This window comes from Ovis aries, chromosome 22 (genome assembly GCF_016772045.2).
Source record: "Ovis aries strain OAR_USU_Benz2616 breed Rambouillet chromosome 22, ARS-UI_Ramb_v3.0, whole genome shotgun sequence".
NCBI lineage: Eukaryota > Metazoa > Chordata > Mammalia > Artiodactyla > Bovidae > Ovis > Ovis aries.
The window spans coordinates 8,593,694-8,613,329 of NC_056075.1; the positions used below are offsets into that span (position 1 = coordinate 8,593,694).

The 19,636-nt window shown below is 42.0% G+C and overlaps 1 protein-coding gene across 49 annotated transcripts in view; it reads right to left on the bottom strand.

The window, feature by feature from the left end:
- The window catches only part of SGMS1 (sphingomyelin synthase 1), a 335,256-nt gene that overhangs the window by 121,042 nt on the left and 194,578 nt on the right, over positions 1 to 19,636 (bottom strand). For 34 of the 49 annotated variants that reach the window (XM_060404923.1, XM_042238541.1, XM_060404917.1 and 31 more), the window contains one exon: positions 4,403 to 4,483. The exons of the other annotated variants lie outside the window; for them this stretch is intronic. The gene's annotated coding sequence lies outside the window, so the exon portion shown is untranslated. The remainder of the gene's footprint in view (positions 1 to 4,402; positions 4,484 to 19,636) is intronic. 49 annotated transcript variants of the gene reach the window in all.

A 19,636-nucleotide genomic window follows, 5' to 3' on the forward strand; every position in this document is an offset into this window, starting at 1 on the left:
TCACCCACAAAATGGAGATAATCTTAGACACTTTCTAAGACAGTTGTTGAGAGATTAAGTAAAACAATGTATTTAAAACACATAAGCACATAAAAGTACTTGCTAAATATAAAGTCGTATTATTATTAAGTTATGATATTTATCCCTTATCCTATATCTTTCCCAAATTATCTTTAAATTTAATCATAAAGTTTGTTTAAATTTCTTAAGTAGAAAATACATTTATTAATGATATTTTCTTCCCCTGTCAAAACCATAAGCTCCCCTAGTCGAGTTTTTTCTATGCACAAACACGTACTTTCCCCATGACTTCTCTTACTTGTTTACTTCCTGACTGGTCAGTTTCTTAAGACTCTCAAGAAGTTTCAGAAGGCAGCACTATTATTTTTTTATTTCTTCCCAAACAAGAGAAATGAAGGGCAATTAAAGACAGTCTTCATTTCAAGTATGATAGAGATTCCACACGTGGCTCCCAACTGAGAGTGAATAAAGGACTTAACATCAAAGATGCTTCTACCTCTGTCTTCTACCTCTGGTCCAAATTAGCACGACCTGCCTTCTCTCTTTGCATTCAACCAAACTACAATTCTGGCCTTTCCCCAGAATGGAATCTCCCTTTCCCACCTCTCTCTTGGCTCAAAAACTGTTTGTTCTACCTAGCGTATTCCCTACACACTCTGTTCAAAGATCCTGTCCAAATAATTGGTTAGTGTACCACAGTGCATACACAAAGATGTTCGTTCATCACAGTGGGCTTTAAAAGAATGGAAAGTTGAAAACAAACTAAATGCTCACTAGTAAGGAAATGGCTAAATACATTACGGATCACATATACATGGGATGCTATAAAACAGTAACAAAAATGATGTAGATTATATCTATTGATCTGGCATGGTCTCAGTTTATTGTTAGTCTAATCAGGTTTCAAAGTAATGTTGATAATGATCCATTTTAGGGAGAAAAATATCTAATTTGGGCATAGGAACAGTATGCAAAATACAAAAAATAAAAATAAAAAATACCTAATCGTATCTCTGGGTAGTGATAATGAGTTTTCTAATCTTAATAATTTTCACATTTTAACACTCTTTCCAGTTAGCATTGTTAACTTTATAACCGAAAAAAGGCATTTTAATTAAAAGGCATTAATCATTAAATACCCAATTCAAATGTCATCTGCTCCTGAACACCCCACCCCAGCCCACTTTTAATCACACAGGTAATTCCTCTGTCTTGTCTGTTTCCTGAGTATTTAATGTATCTATCATAACATTTACCACACTTGTTTTGAAATGACCATTTTCTTGGTTCAGACTGGATTATCAACTCTTGAATAAGTGGACTAAGCCTGTTTTATTTTTACTGCTGCTTAGTCATTCAGTCCTGTCCAGCTGTTTGTGACCCCATGGACTGTAGCCCTCCAGGTTCCTCTGTCCCTGGGATTTTCCAGGTAAGAAAACTGGGAGTAGGTAGCCGTTCCCCTCTCTAGGGTATCTTCCCAGCTCAGGGATGGAACCCAAGTCAGATTCTTAACCATCTGCGTCAGCAGGGAATCTGTCCTAATGACCCATGACTCTCGAGTCTCCAGACACTACTGAGTATGTTGATTTGAGCATAAAGCAAGGCTACAAAGTCTGCACATTTGACATTTGCACACCTAGTGCTCTAATCAAAAAGTCATCTACTGTGGGGATGTTTGGAAGATGCATAGGGTCCATTTTGGAGAGAGAAATTATCAGTCAGGGTATTTTATCTGTGGGAACATTTCTCTATTAATCATTATTCCCATGTTTGTTTTCAGAGTTACCAAAGACACCCTTATTCAGCTTAAGATATAAGTCAATATTTCTTAGTCCAGAAATTAGTCTCTCAGATTTCTATCCATGAGCTTCCTCTTCAAAAGGACAAGAATTACTTTTATAATAATCCAAGTCCAATCCTGACTCGGTAGGAAATATAAATATCTATTGTTTTAGGAAGAAATAAGGGAAATACATGTTTTAAGATTATGTAAGTCTGATTCAGGGAATTGACATAAACGAAGGTTTTGAAATAGCCAAGGCATTTTTTTTTTTTTTGAAGGTTCAATAAAGAATGTGTTTTGAGAACTAGGTGGGTGAGATTTAAAATAAATACAAGCACCACGATCTTAGCAGTTACTTAGCAATTTCAGGCTTCAATTGTTCCCTTCTAAAGGGCAAGTGACAAGACTGAAGAAATTGCTTCCAGAAGAAACACTGAGATATCTGATCCAGTTTCCTTGCTTCTCTCCATTTTACTCCCTAAGATCTTAATCCAGCCGGTGTGAACTTTAAACTGCTCAGGTTTTTGGTTTTGGTTCGTTCTCTCTGGAGACAATTCCTTTTCCTTAATTTCTGGATCAAAAGCGAAGCTACATGCCATCATTAGTCAAGAGGCACCTTGGCTGCTGGTCCCCAAAGTGTCACTACCTGAGGGAATGCAGACTCACCGGAGTACGAAGAAGGGAAAGGAAAGTTCAAACGAGAGTAGACAGTCTGACTTCCCTCCACACACTATCACTCAGAAGCCAGAAGTGAGGGGTGCCAGGGGCCAGTTACAAAGCTGAGTTAATAACATGAGCACTCTAGTCACACCCTTAAGAAAACAGATCTAAATTCTGGATTGATCTTTTGTACTTATCTTCTTGCCAGAAGCTGTGGGGGTATGACAACTTGGGTTACCTAGCATGGATCCACAAGCAGATTTTGCTTTTATCAACCAAACCAAACGCTTACCACTAGGGCTGAGAAAGATAATTGAAGATTTCTGGCTTGGAAATGTCTTCACAATAGGAAACTTACCACCATTGGTGTGCTGAGGCCAGCTCATGTATCAGTCCCTTGAAACCTTGCATATTCTCAGGATTTGGGGCAAGGTGATTGTTAAACACACCATCAGTAAATGCTAAATTATATAAACATACATTTAAAATGCTGCTGCTAAGTCGCTTCAGTCGTGTCCATAGACGGCAGCCTACTAGGCTCCCCTGTCCCTGGGATTTTCCAGGCAAGAACACTGGAGTGGGTTGCCATTTCCTTCTCCAATGCATGAAAGTGAAAAATGAAAGTGAAGTCGCTCAGTCGTGTCTGACTGTTAGCAACCCCATGGATTGCAGCCTACCAGGCTCCTCTGTTCATGGGATTTTCCAGGCAAGAGTACTGGAGTGGGGTGCCATTGCCTTGTCCAAAACAATTAAAATAAACTATACTAGAAACAAAGATCATAAGTACTCAAAACACATCATTTCCTGTTCTACTATGATCAATGATCTTTGATGTTCTTTGCAACGATTGCACCTGGTTGGTAGGAAATCATATTAAAGGTGTGCTCCTGCAATCAGTTCTCAACTCTGCTGGCAGTAATGCTTGCTGGGAGCATGAAATCAGCGATGGTGGGAGTGTTCACACTACAGAAATTGGCAAACGCTACAAAGCACCGCCCGCCCCCCGCCCCCCAATCAGGGCTGACTCTGAACATTTACTTGCATATCAATATCTGCAGTGTTTACCCACCACTGCCTGACAGTAGCTCAGGAAGTTGAGCTGGTCAGTCTCCTAAATCCAAATAAAGGTTTGTAAACTATAAATCATGATGCAAATATAAGGATGGAAAGTAACTACTTTTACTGTGGCCCTATAATGTAACAGTCACAGCACAAAGTACTATCCTAATAGTCTTTCATTTCATGAGAAATATTATCAAATCCAGGATATTGATGAGTCAACTGAGGTGGAGAGGCTGAGTAATGACTAAAAGCACAATAGCCAGAGTCAGGTGTGTGAATGTCTGACTCAAAAATGTATGATCTTCCCACCAACTACCTACTCACTAACATTATGACTACCATAATGAAACCAAAACCAATCACGTATAACTGTCACATAATTTGCAAATTCTAATGGCCTCTTATGTGTTAAAAGAAAAAGGTACATTGAAGAGGAATAGACAAAGAGCTCAAATTTTTCATATTCACCAAGTTTCTGCATATTTACCTCCAAAATGTACCCACAAAAAGTGAGTAAGAAAGAAGGCCCATGGAAACAGTGGAAGAAAGAAGGATCCGCATTTGAGACAGGCTAAGTCCAAGGTTAATGTAAGAGGGATCCCCTTTCAGTTTTCTTAATATTTATACTCTATCCACCAAACTGACACACCCAACTTAAAATGAGACACTCTGCCAAGAAAGAACAATGCAAAGCAATCTCTGAAATGTTGGCACCAAATTTCTGAAGTATTTACATACTCAGATACTTAACTTTTCAAAATTTTCTTTTTTAAACTTTTAAGGTATTTAATTGGGCTATTATTTTAACTTTGTTTCTTACAGACAATTCACCCTGTAGTCAAAAGAATGCCAAAGAGCTAACAAAATTTTACTCACTGATTACTGTTTAAAATTCTTGTCATCTTGGCCTCCTATAAGTTACCGGCTTCTCCCATTGTTCGTGTGCATTCCCACCACCTGCCATGAGAAGAGCGAATCTGATCAGACGTCTCGTAAAGTCCATTTCTCGGCTTCTACCACATTAGTCTTCCCACTTCTTTATAACTTAGAGAGAACTGTGGTCGTCTCTTCCTTTCTCTCCAAAATCAAAAAGGCAGGAGAGGACAACACAGAAGATCACCTCAAGAGAAAAATCTTTAAAGAGCACTATTTCTACTGTTGGGGGGTTGGGGTGAAGACTTTTAAAATACCCTCCCTTATGTTTTCAGGAAGACATTTTTAGTCTGCCTCTTGGGAAGAAAGCAGTATTAGAGTAAGCCACTTTCTCTCCCCTTCCCCGAACCCCTTCTTCCTTCTCAAAAGTGAGTGACTAACCACTTGGGCTTCCCTGGGGGCTCAGAGGGTAAAGCATCTGCCTACAATGCAGCAGACCTGGGTTCAATCCCTGGGTCAGGAAGATCCCCTGGAGAAGGAAATGGCAACCCACTCCAGTACTCTTGCCTGAAAAATCCCATGGACGGAGAAGCCTGGTAGGCTACAGTCCATGGGGTCGCAAAGAGTTGGACGTGACTGAGCAACTTCGCTTTTAACCACTTGGGAAGTCTAGAGGAACCACTGGTTTAGTGCTGAGGCCCCACACTGAGCTGGGCAGCAAGGGTCTCCCCCCAGTTCTCTCCAACACCAGGAGTCAAGCTAATTTCCCCACAGTAAACAGGACAACAGCAGCCAGTTTCTGGGAGGACCAGCCAGCTCTCTCTGTTGGCTTCTCTCCAGCAGAGTTGCTGGACTAGGATGACTCCATTAGGGTTACTGGGGTCCAATGCATGTTTTAGAGACAGAGGGAAATGACACTTCTGAGATTTCCAATCCTGCTTTTATCAATAATTAAGTTACTACCTATGCTGATTCCCATTTGAATTGTTGCTCTATTTCACAAACTGTTTGAAGATTACAAGATAGAAGAGATAAATGATTTGGCCACCCAAACCACCATCTGTCAAAGGACAATGCCTAGATAAAAGCTTTGCTCAAAGTCCTACCACTTTTTGGTCACATGACCTTGGGAAAATCCATTCACATTCCCCAGCCTCAATTTCTTTATTTCTGAAAGAGGATCAAATGGCCCCTACCATACTGTGTGGTTGTTCAGATTAAATAAAATGAAAGACATGACTTGCCAAAGTCAAGCATGCTTTAATCTAACAAGGGACACTCAGTCCTCAGACATGCTAGTTTGTCCATATGTCCAGTTCAGATATTGGTGATAATTTGTGGACCAATGGATTACACTGGAGAAGGCATAGACTTGGATTACTGTGATATTGAATGGTTTGCCTTGGAAACGAACATAGATCATTCTGTCATTTTTGAGACTGCATCCAAGTACTGCATTTCAGACTCTTCTGTTGACTTCTGATGGCTACTCCATTTCTTCTAAGGGATTCTTGCCCACAGTAGTAGATATAAGGGTCATCTGAGTCACCAGTCCACTTTAGTTTGCTGATTCCTAAAATGTCGATGTTCACTCTTGCCATCATCTGTTTGACTACTTCCAATTTGCCTTGATTCATGGAACTAACATTCCAGATTTTTATGCAATATTGCTCTTTATAACGTTGGACTTTACTTCCATCGTGGCTCAGCTGGTAAAGAATCCTCCTGCAATGTGGGAAACCTGGGTTCGATCCCCGGGTTCAGAAGATCCCCTGGAGAAGGGAAAGGCTCGCCACTCCAGTATTCTGGCCTGGAGAATTCCATGGACTATATTGTCCATGGGTCGCAAAGAGTCGGACATGACTGAGCAACTTTCACTTTCACTTACTTCCATCACCAGTCACATGCAAAACTGGGTGTTGTTGCTTTGGTTCCATCTCTTTATTTTTTCTGGAGTTATTTCTCCACTGATCTCCAGGAGCATTTTGGGCGACTACCAACCTGGGTAGTTCATCTTTCACTGTCCTACATTTTTGCCTTTTCATACTGTTCATGAGGTTCTCAAAGCAAGAATATTGAAGTGATTTGCCTTTCCCTTCTCCAGTGGACTACATTTTGTCAGAGCTCTCCACCATGACCCGTTGGTCTTGGGTGGCCCTAAACAGCAAGGCTCATAGTTTCATTGAGATAGACAAGGCTGTGGGCGATGTGATCAGATTGGTTACTTTTCTGTGATTCTGGCTTTCAGTCTGTCTGTCCTCTGATGGAGAAGGATAAGAGGCTTATGAAAGCTTCCTGATGGGAGAGACTGACTGAGGGGGAAACTGGGTCTCCTTCTGATGGGTGGGGCCATGCTCAGTAAATCTTTACTCTAATTTTCTATTGATGGGTGGGGCAGTGTTCCCTCCCTGTTATATGCCTGGGGCCAAACTATGGTGGAGGTAATGAAGATAATGGGGACCTCCTTCAAAAGGTTGAAGACCTACTGTTCAGTTCAGTTCAGTCACTCAGTCGTGTCCGACTCTTTGTGACCTCATGAATTGCAGCACGCCAGGCCTCCCTGTCCATCACCAACTCCTGGAGTTCACTCAGACTCACGTCCATTGAGTCAGTGATGCCATCCAGCCATCTCATCCTCTGTCATCCCCTTCTCCTCCTGCCTCCAATCCCTCCCAGCATCAGAGTCTTTTCCAATGAGTCAACTCTTCCCATGAGGTGGCCGAAGTACTGGAGTTTCAGCTTTAGCATCAGTGCTTCCAAAGAACACCCAGGGCTGATCTCCTTCAGAATGGACTGGTTGGATCTCCTTGCACTCCAAGGGACTCTCAAGAGTCTTCTCCAATACCACAGTTCAAAAGCATCAATTCTTCGGCGCTCAGCTTTCTTCACAGTCCAACTCTCACATCCATACATGACTACTGGAAAAACCATAGCCTTGACTCGACAGACCTTTGTTGGAAAAGTAATATCTCTGCTTTTTAATATGCTATCTAGGTTGGTCATAACTTTTCTTCTAAGGAGTAAGCGTCTTTTAATTTCATGGCTGCAATCACCATGTGATTGTGGAGCCCCCCAAAATAAAGTCTGACACTGTTTCCACTGTTTCCCCATCTATTTCCCATGAAGTGATGGGACCAGATGCCATGATCTTAGTTTTCTGAATGTTGAGCTTTAAGCCAACTTTTTCACTCTCTTCTTTCACTTTCATCAAGAGGCTTTTTAGTTCCTCTTCACTTTCTGTCATAAGGGTGGTATCACCTGCATATCTGAGGTTATCGATATAACCTCAGATATGCAGAAGACCTACAACTAATACCCAAAAAAGATGTCCTTTTCATTATACGGGACTGGAATGCAAAGAAGGAAGTCAAGAAATACCTGGAGTAACAGGCAAATTTGGCCTTGGATTACAGAATGAAGCAGGGCAAAGGCTAATAGAGTTTTGCTAAGAGAATGCACTGGTCATAGCAAACACCCTCTTCCAACACAAGAGAAGACTCTACACATGGACATCACCAGATGGTCAACACTGAAATCAGATTGATTATATTCTTTACAGCCAAAGATGGAGAAGCTCTATACAGTTAGCAACAACAACAACAAAAGACCAGGAGCTGACTGTGGCTGAGATCATGAACTCCTTATTGCCAAATTCAGACTTAAATTGAAGAAAGTAGGGAAAACCACTAGACCATTCAGGTATGACCTAAATCAAATCCCTTACGATTATTCAGTGGAAGTGAGAAATAGACTCAAGAGATTAGATCTAATAGACAGCGTGCCTGAAGAACTATGGACAGAGGTTTATGACATTGTACAGGAGGCAGGGATCAAGATGATCCCCAAGAAAAAGAAATGCATGAAGGCAAAATGGTTTTCTCAGGAGGCCTTATAAATAACTATGAAAAGAAGAGAAGTGAAAAGCAAAGGGAAAAGGAAAGATATACCTATTTGAATGCAGAGTTCCAAAGAATAGCAAAGAGAGATAAGAAAGCCTTCCTCAGTGATCAATGCAAAGAAATAGAGGAAAACAATACAATGGGAAAGACTAGAGATCTCTTCAAAAAAATCAGAGATACCAAGGGAACATTTCATGCAAAGATGGGTTCAATAAAGGACATAAATGGTATGGTCCTAACAGAGGCAGAAGAAATTAAGAAGAGGCGGCAAGAATACACAGAAGAACTGTACAAAAAAAATCTTAACGACCCAGATAATCACGATGGTGTGATCACTCACCTAGAGCCAGACATCCTGGAATGTGAAGTCAAGTGGGCCTTAGGAAGCATCACCATGAACAAAGCTATTGGAGGTGATGGAATTCCAGTTGAGCTATTTCAAATTCTAAAAGATGATGCTGTGAAAGTGCTGCACTCAATATGCCAGCAAATTTGGAAAACACAGCAGTGGCCACAGGACTGGAAAAGGTCAGTTTTCATTCCAATCCCAAAGAAAGGCAATGTCAAAGAACGCTCGAGCTACTGCACAATTGCACTCATCTCACATGCTAGCAAAGTAATGCTCAAAATTCCCCAAGCCAGGCTTCAGCAGTACATGAACTGTGAACTTCCAGATGTTCAAGCTGGAATTAGAAAAGCAAGAGGAACCAGAGATTAAATTGCCAACATCATTTGGGTCATCAGAAAAACATCTACTTCTGCTTCATTGACTATGCCAAAGCCTTTGACTGTGTGGACCACAATAAACTGTGGAAAATTCCGAAAGAGATGGGAATACCTGACCACCTGACCTCCTGAGAAATCAGTATGCAGGTTAGGAAGCAACAGTTAGAACTGGACATGGAACAACAGACTGGTTCCAAATCAAGAAAGGAGTACATCAAGGCTGTACACGGTCACCCTGCTTATTTAACTTATATGCAGCATACATCATGAGAAACATTGAGCTGAATGAAGCACAATCTGGAATCAAGATTGACAGGAGAAATATCAATAACCTCAGATATGCAGATGACACCACTGTTATGGCAGAATTTGAAGAAGAACTAAAGAGCCTCTTGATGAAAGTGGAAGAGAAAAGTGAAAAAGTTGGCTTAAAGCTCAACATTCAGAAAACAAAGATCATGGCATCCGGTCCCATCACTTCATGACAAACAGATGGAGAAACAGTGGCAGACTTTATTTTTGGGGGCTCCAAAATCACTGCCGGAGAAGGCAATGGCATCCTACTCCAGTACTCTTGCCTGGAAAATCCTAGGGATGGAGGAGCCTGGTAGGCTGCAGTCCATGGGGTCGCTAGGAGTCAGACACAACTGAGCGACTTCCCTTTCACTTTCCACTTTCATGCATTGGAGAAGGAAATGGTAACCCACTCCAGTGTTCTTGCCTGGAGAATCCCAGGGACGGAGGAACCTGGTGGGCTGCCGTCTATTGGGTCACACAGAGTCAGACACAACTGACGTGACTTAGCAGTAGCAGTAGCAGCAGATGGTGTCTGCAGCCATGAAATTAAAAGATGCTTACTTCTGGAAGGAAAGTTATGACAAACCTAGACAGCATACTAAAAAGCAGAGACATTAGTTTGCCAACAAAGGTCCACCTAGTCAAAGCTATGGTTTTTCCAGTAGTCATGTATGGATGTGAGAGCTGGACTATAAAGAAAGCTGAGCGCCAAAGAATTGACACTTTTGACCTGTGGTGTTGGAGAAGACTCTTGAGAGTCCCTGGGACTGCATGGAGATCCAACCAGTCCATTCTAAAGGAGATCAGTCCTGAATATTTATTGGAAGGACTGATGCTGAAGCTGAAGCTCCAGTACTTTAGCCACCTGATGGGAAGGACTGACTCATTTGAAAAGACCCTGATGCTGGGAAAGACTGAAGGCAGAGAGAAGGAGATGACAGAGGATGAGATGGTTGGATAGAATCACTGACATGAGTTTGAGTAAACTCCAGGGGTTGGTAATGGACAGGGAGGCCTGGCGTGTTGCAGTCTATGGGGTCGCCAAGAATCGGACACGACTGAGCAACTGAACTGAATGGATTACACTCAGCAAACTGTCCCCCTTTTACTGAAAGGGTGATCAGACCATGTTTTACTTCTGTTTTTCAATTTCATAACATTTTAGGGCCCACCAACAAGGGATATGAAGTTCCAATTTCCCTTTACAATACAGCCCAAATGAAAACATCTCACTTCTACCAAGCAGAACGCAAGGACTGCTCATTTTATGTGAAGAACATACGGCTCCAAGTAGACAACACTTATAAAAGAGGAACCTGTTATCTTTCCTCCCTTGAAGCATCAGTGTTAGAGAAGTTCAGAGACAGGAGATAATATTAATTATTAAATGGCTCCATGCACTGAGATACCATGAGATACAGTTCACCTCAGTTACAGAACAGGTAGAATCTCCAAGTTATCCAGACCATTAGGGTGTATGTGTGTATGTGTGAGTGTGTGAGAGGTGCATACAGCAGGGAGAGAAATGCAAAACACCACACCAATACAGAAAACTTCCTAGTTCTTGGCAATACCAACAAAAATAGCAGGGAAGGAATGAAGAGTCAAAGATTTGTAGATTATACCCAGCACAGAGGAACTTGCTCATAGGCTGGCCATAGCTTTACAGTCCAGGTCACTTGGCATGGAAGCCTTTTAAAAGCATGGAAAACGCAGAGGATTTGATGTAAGTTTAAAACACAAAGGCGTGAACTCCACCCTTTGCTATTTAACAGCAATGTGGTCTTTGCCAAGTAATTTAATTATTAAGCCTCAGTTTCCAGGTCTGTAAAATGGGGACAATAATACATCCCCCTGGGGAGTAGTTGTGCAAATTAGAGATAAGACATGTACAGTGTTCACCACAGAATATGTCCCCCAAATATAATTATTGTGTTTGCTAGTGCAAGCATGATAGTCTATTAAATTCATAGCTACCAACGCAATTATGGTATTGAGTCCATTAAATTCAGACTCTTTCTGTAGGTGAACATTTTGGAACGAGTTTCAAGTGACACTTTTGACAGCAACATGAAACATTTCTATTTTGATCCTAATGAAGTGTTAAAGAAACATCTCCATTTTCGTTGGCAGCCTTTACTAACATGCAAACCAGAAGTTCTAGTTATACATTTGTTGGCATTCTTTGTATTAGTAGCAAGTTTCTGGTTTTGATGATAAATTTTTAAAAGAGGGAAAGAATCATTTCCACTTGTGTTAATTCTTCTGGTTTGCATTATAATGCCAAGCACTCGGCAGGCATTTGTGGGGAATAAAAACCACACTGAGACTGGCAGGCCACCTATTTATCTCCAAGGTGAGCTTTGCATCACAGCCTCATCAACAATAGTAAGAATTTATCAGCTATGTTTTCAAGGAAACAAAGGCCGAGAGGTGAAGCAATACCCACGTTTAAACAGAACTTTCTATCTACAAAAGTACTCCTTGATCCCCTTCGTCTCTTTGGAACTCTCTCCTGTGATGCTGACGGCTCAGAGAAAATTGCATACTCTTCTCGGACTTTCAAAACCCACAAGAAAATGTCTCATTACAGTTTAGGTGCTCCTGATTTTTAAACGAAGACACATTCTTTGCTATGACGGAAAGCATTTTAATAGGTTCTAGGAATCAAATTCTTTCTCAAAGATGGTCATTTGCCACCACCATGGTTATCTGAAAGAATTATAAGTGACTTCAGCTATGGACTATGCAGTTGGCAGAAGACACTGCGCTCTCTACTGGAGGTGGGGAAGGAGTTATCAGGTGGTTGAGGTGAAGTTCAGTTAAGAGAATGCAGTGCAACGGCAGTTTCACCAGAATAAATCAATTAACTTAGCTGAGGCACTTACGGAGAACAATCTGGATATGTAAAGTCTTGGGTGGGATAGTTAAAAACCCAGTATTTCTTAATCACACCTCACATACAATGTTAAGATTCTACCACAGTCATGAAGGAATCTGGCTAACAAGAACACAGACCTTTTCGAACACCCACTTTATCTTCGAGGGTGAGGCCAAACTTCCCGAAGGTAGAAGGTGACTGGAGGGCATCTAAGCCAAGATCATTTGAGACCTGAGACGCTGGAGGATGGCCTTTGCACTAAGACGGCAGGAGTAGACAGGAAATTTACTTGTATCGTAAGACATGATTGCTTTGCATTTTTGGCCTCTTTTCTCCTAAAGAGTTCATGAAAAGTGCTTAGATTTTCTCTGTGGCAGATGGTGTCCTTCCGTTATTAAAAGCATGTGCTTTGCAGTCACAGAGAACTGCACTCCTCAGTCTACCTTGAAGACCTTGAGGGTGTCATTAAATTCCCCTGAGCCTCGGTATTCCTGCCTAGAGAACCCCATGGACAGAGGAGCCTGATGGGCTACAAACTATGGTGTCGCAAAGAGTCAGACATGGCTGAGCGACTTAAACTTTCACTTTTCTATTTCTTCATCAATAGACTGAGAAAAACAGTAGCACTACAACTCATTGTTGCTTTATGGGCTAAAGATAGACTGCCTGCACACAGCTTTACGAAGCTCATGGCAAACACTAAGCGCTCATTAAGTGTTGTGCTATTGGAAGAAGTGAACTATCCTCCTCTTCAGGAGGTTTGCAGGTTCCAAGGCAACACTAACCAAAAAAAGAGGTGTCCTCATAAGCTCAGAAACGTTCTGGCCTACTTCACCAGAAAAAAGCCTTCATCTAAAGGAGATCCAACCAGTCCATTCTGAAGGAGATCAGCCCTGGGATTTCTTTGGAAGGAATGATGCTAAAGTTGAAACTCCAGTACTTTGGCCTCCTCATGCGAAGAGTTGACTCATTGGAAAAGACTCTGATGCTGGGAGGGATTGGGGACAGGAGGAGAAGGGGACGACCGAGGATGAGATGGCTGGATGGCATCACAGACTCGATGGACGTGAGTCTGAGTGAACTCCGGGAGATGGTGATGGACAGGGAGGCCTGGCGTGCTGCGATTCATGGAGTCAGATTCAAAGAGTCAGACACGACTGAGCGACTGAACTGAACTGAACTGAAAATTTCAGTGAGCGGTAGAGCACACGTCACTCTCGCATCTGTGCACGTGTCTTGGGAGCACAGTGAGAGCAAAGGCGTGTTGGCCCGTGAGAAAATCAGGACAGTTCACAGCAGCCACCTGGAAACAAAACTGCATCACGTGCTCGAGATTCCTCAGCTAATAAATGGCAGAGCTGAGATTCAAAACCAGGGAGCCTGGCTTCAGTCCTTGCTCTTAACCCGATACTGTGCTATCTCCTCAGCAATGAGGAAGAGGGGTAACTGGAGACGGACCAAGTCGCAGCCCAGGAGCAGGCCAGAGAAAGGCAAGAAACCCGGTAAAGATGACTGAAGAGAAGAGGGCAATAAGGGAAATGACACAAATGGGCAGCTAACAGGGCCAATGATTCTAAATTAAAATCTAAAACATAGTCATAGCAAGAATTCTAAAAGAATGGCCCTGGGAAAGTGAACTAGCTTTGGGCTTCAGCACTTGTTTAAAGACAACAGTGAACAGAAGAAAGAAAAGCTGAGAAGATGCCTTTTAAATCATTATGTTAGCCGCATTATGACTCAGAAACACCTGCCAGGAATCACATCACACACACAAAGTACGAGCTATTACAGGAGAGCCCCCAAAGCATGTGAGTTTCTTATCAAGACTGAGTTTCCTGCTACCTCTCCCTGGTGTTTCTACAGAAGAAAAGAGTTGAAGAAAGGCCACCAGGGTGCTGAATTCCCCACGCTGGTCAGAAGGAAGGGATAAGACAGAAGAACTATGCCCCCAAGTTAAGTAGAAGAATACCCAGGGAGGAAAGCAGTGAAAAAGAAGTCATATTCCTGGCCAGACTCCAAACCAGTCCCTGTAACCCCCATCTCTTATTATGCATGCTTGTGTAATCCCTCTTCCCTTGACTGCAAGTGGGACTTGAATGACAAGGCACGTAGTTATATCACATGAGGCAGTAACGCCCATTCTGCAGCAAGATTCTCTGTGGGAAGGCTGAAGCAAGCTGCCAAGCAGTGGACTGCCAATAGCGAGAGCCAGCGGAAGGCAGCCTCCAGCTGTCAGTGAACAAGCAACTGAGAGCCCACCAGAAACTGAATTCTGCCATCAGTTACGTGATCTCAGAAGAAAGCCCTCCACATTCGAGCCTCAGATGAGACAGCAGCCCCAGCTGACACCCTGGCCGGAGCCTTATAAAGGACCAAGACAACCCACAATCAGACCCCTGACACACAGAAACTGTCCCAGAGGGTTTATGCACTAATTCAGCAACGAAGTTGGTAGTGGTGCTGCCATGCAGCTATGCATAGCCAATATAGCAGGGAGTTCGTGCAGGCTCCTGACGCAACCACTTGTTCTTCTGAGAGAGGAGGGGAAGCAAGGAGAAGGTCAGGGGCCAGGGCCTGGGAGAGTGACCCTGCCATCACACTGGCATGCATCCTCCCATTCAACTACCTCTGACTCAGACCCTCAGTTTCCTCTCTTACCACACACATCCTGTCATCCTTTTTTTTTAATCATTTGGAAGACAACGTAGATTATAATTATCAAGGAAATAACAGCTTTATAAATGGCAGTCAGGTTCCCTGCCCGGCCTGCAAAGGCTATTTAACATGCCAAACACTGACACAATTAAATGTCATTGGTAGCAACATCCATGGACCCAATGATTATCATAGCAAGTCAAGTAAGCCAGACAAAAAAAAGACATACCTGATACCACTCATAAGTGGAATCTAAAAAATTGATGCCAATGAACTTACTTACAAAACACAAACAGACTCACAGACATAGAAAACAGACTTATGATTACCAAAGGGGAAAGGGGTGTGGGAAGGGGATAAATAAGAGTTTGGGATTAGCAGATGCACACCACTATATAATAAAATAGATAAACAAGATCCTACTCTATAACACAGGGAATTATTGACTATAATTGACTATAATAAACTGTAAGGGAAAAGAATCTGAGAAAATATGTATGTATGTGTATGTGTGTGTGTGTATATATATGTATATATTAAAAAAATGTTGCTGTTTAGTAACTAAGTCATGTCCAGATTCCTTGCAACCCCATGGACTGTAGCCCACAAGGCTCCTTTGTCCATGAGATTTCCCTGGCAAGAATACTGAAGTAGGTTGCCATTTCCTTCTCCAGGGGATCTTCCTGACCCAGGGATCTAGCCTGCATCTTCTGAACTAGTAGGCAAATTCTTTACCTCTGAACCACAGGGAAGCCCATATATATATACACACACATATATACAAACTGAATCACTTTGATGTACACCAGAGACTAACACATTATAAATCAACTATACTTCAATTTAATTAATTAAAAGAACAAAAGAACCAGCAAAACAACTTTGAGCATCTTATGAGCTATACTATGACCCTACCTATAAATAATTTCAGTAAAATTGTGTCTTAAATCTGATATAATGAACTAAATACTATAAAACACATATTTAGAGAGACACATTAGAGACTTTCTACTTTCTGTAGCAGTGTTTTTGAAGACAGAATAAAAATTCAAACATCTAAAGTTCCATCCAGTTGCTAATATGGGCTCCTGAAAAAATCAAACATGTAGTTTGAAATCTGCTGAGCAAATACCTAACAGCTTCTACAAATTAATTCCAGTAACAATTCTCAGGCAGAGCAAACAGCTATGACTCACTGAACCAGAGATCTCTTACCTAAAGAGCCCATCTTGCTATACACAGAAACTGGTAGGGAAATCCTATGATCACATCATTTGAATGCTGGAATATCCTCATTAGTTTTTTTGTCTTAGCCTCAGAGTTGACAGATAATGACATATAGACCCAGAGACTTGAGGAAACCTGTTCAGCATCACGCAGGAGCACAGCCTGGACCTCCTGTTTCCCAGGCCTCTTTGTGCTCACGTCTACCAAACTTCAAGGCTTCCTTGGTGTCTCAGACAGTAAAGAACCATCCTGCAATGCAGAAGACCCAGGTTCAATCCCAGGGTTGAGAAGATCCTCTGGAGAAGGAAATGGCTACCCACTCCAGTATTCTTCCTTAGAGAATTCCATGGACAGAGGATCCTAGCGGGCTACAGTCCACAGCATTGCAAAGAGTCGAACACAAGTGAACAACCTAACGCTACCAAACCTTATCTTCAACTCCAAACACAATACAATCAGTGGTATCAAACATTCTGTGAGGAACAAAATGGGGACTAACTTTCTCTGACTCTACAAAGCCCCGACGTGTAAAAACTAAGATCTGTGAGGGAGTTTGGGATCGATGTGTAGACACTGCTATATTTCAAATGGATAACCAATAAGGACCTGCTCTACAGCATGTGGAACTCTACTCAATGTCACGTGGCAGCCTCGATGGGAGGGGAGTTTGGGGGAGAATGGATACATGTATAAGTATGGCTGAGTCCCTTTGCTGTTCACCTGAAACTATGATGACATTGCTAATGGGCTATCAGTTCAGTTCAGTTCAATCACTCAGTTGTGTCCGACTCTGCAAGCCCATGGACTGCAGTACACCAGGCTTCCCTGTCCTTCACCAACTCCCGTAGCTTGCTCAAACTCATATCCATCGAGTCGGTGATGCCATCCAACCATCTCATCCTCTGTTGTCCCCTTCTCCTCCGGCCTTCAATCTTGGCCAGCATCAGGGTTTTTTCTAAGGAGTCAATTCTTTGCATCAGGTGGCCAAAAGCATTGGAGTTTCAGCTTCAGCATTAGTCCTTACAAAGCATATTTAGGACTGATTTCCTTTAGGATGGGCTATACCCCAATACAAAGTAAAAAGTTTAAAAAAAAAACTAAGATCTGTGGCAAGAGGGAAAAATAACACTGAATAGACATTAACATTAAATGTTCAATCCATTTTCAAAAGCAATGCATGGAATTTTTAAAGTAAACTCTGCAGTTCAGTTCAGTTGCTCAGTCCTTTCCAACTCTTTGTGACCCGCTGAATCGCAGCACCCCAGGCCTCCCTGTCCATCACCAACTCCCGGAGTTCACCCATACTTATGTGCATCAAGTCGGTGATGCCATCCAGCCATCTCATCTTCTGTCGTCCCCTTCTCCTCCTGCCCCCAATCCCTCACAGCATCAGGGTCTTTTCCAATGAGTTAACTCTTCACACGAGGTAGCCAAACTATTGGAGTTTCAGTTTCAGCATTATTCCCTCCAAAGAAATCCTAGGGCTGATCTCCTTCAGAATGGACTGGTTGGATCTCCTTGCAGTCCAAGGGACTCTCAAGAGTCTTCTTCAGCACCACAGTTCAAAAGCATCAATTCTGCGGCGCTTAGCTTTCTTCACAGTCCAACTCTCACATCCATACATGACCACAGGAAAAACCATAGCCTTGACTAGACGGACCTTTGTTGGCAAAGTAATATCTCTGCTTTTTAATATGCCATCTAGGTTGTTCATAACTTTCCTTCCAAGGAGTAAGCGTCTTTTAATTTCATGGCTGCAATCACCATCTGCAGTGATTTTGGAGCCCAAAAAAACAGTCTGACACTGTTTCCTCATCTATTTCCCATGAAGTGATGGGACCAGATGCTATGATCTTAGTTTTCTGAATGTTGAGCTTTAAGCCAACTTTTTCACTCTCCACTTTCACTTTTATCAAGAGGCTCTTTAGTTCTTCAAAGCCTGCCATAAGGGTGGTGTCATCTGCATATCAGAGGTTATTGATATTTCTCCTGGCAATCTTTTTTTTTTTTCTTTCTTTTTTAACTTTTTTATTTTGCACTGGGGTATAGCTGATTAACAATGTTGTGATAGTTTCAGACGAACAGCAAAGGGACTCAGCCATACATATACATGTACCTATTCTCCTCAAAACTCATTTCCCATTCAGGCTGCCACAGGACACTGAGCAGAGTTCCCTCTGCTATACTGTAGGTTCTTGTGGGTTGTCTGTTTTATTTATCTATTTATTTATTTTTTTTAATTTTAAAATCTTTAATTCTTACAGGCATTCCCAAACATGAACCCCCCTCCCACCTCCCCTCCCCATAACATCTCTCTGGGTCATCCCCATGCACCAGCCCCAAGCATGCTGTATCCTGCGTCAGACATACACTGGCAATTCGATTCTTACATGATAGTATACATGTTAGAATGCGATTCTCCCAAATCATCCCACCCTCTCCCTCTCCCTCTGAGTCCAAAAGTCCGTTATACACAGCTATGTCTTTTTTCCTGTCTTGCATACAGGGTCGTCATTGCCATCTTCCTAAATTCCATATATATGTGTTAGTATACTGTATTGGTGTTTTTCTTTCTGGCTTACTTCACTCTGTATAATCAGCTCCAGTTTCATCCATCTCATCAGAACTGATTCAAATGAATTCTTTTTAACGGCTGAGTAATACTCCATTGTATATATGTATCACGGCTTTCTTATCCATTCATCTGCTGATGGACATCTAGGTTCCTTCCATGTCCTGGCAATTATAAACAGTGCTGCGATGAACATTGGGGTACATGTGTCTCTTTCAATTATGGTTTCCTTGGTGTGTATGCCCAGCAGTGGGATTGCTGGGTCATACGGTAGTTCTATTTGCAATTTTTTAAGGAATCTCCACACTGTTCTCCATAGTGGCTGTACTAGTTTGCATTCCCACCAACAGTGTAGGAGGGTTCCCTTTTCTCCACACCCTCTCCAGCATTTATTGCTTGCAGATTTTTGGATCGCAGCCATTCTGACTGGTGTGAAGTGGTACCTCATTGTGGTTTTGATTTGCATTTCTCTGGTAATGAGTGATGTTGAGCATCTTTTCATGTGTTTGTTAGCCATCCGTATGTCTTCTTTGGAGAAATGTCTATTTAGTTCTTTGGCCCATTTTTTGATTGGGTCGTTTATTTTTCTGGAATTGAGCTGCATAAGTTGCTTGTATATTTTTGAGATTAGCTGTTTGTCAGTTGCTTCATTTGCTATTATTTTCTCCCATTCAGAAGGCTGTCTTTTCACCTTGCTTATATTTTCCTTTGTTGTGCAGAAGCTTTTAATTTTAATTAGATCCCATTTGTTTAATTTTGCTTTTATTTCCAGTATTCTGGGAGGTGGATCATAGAGGATCCTGCTGTGATTTATGTCTGAGAGTGTTTTGCCTATGTTCTCCTCTAGGAGTTTTATAGTTTCTGGTCTTACATTTAGATCTTTAATCCATTTTGAGTTTATTTTCACGTGCGGGGTTAGAAAGTGATCTAGTTTCATTCTTTTACAAGCGGTTGACCAGTTTTCCCAGCACCACTTGTTA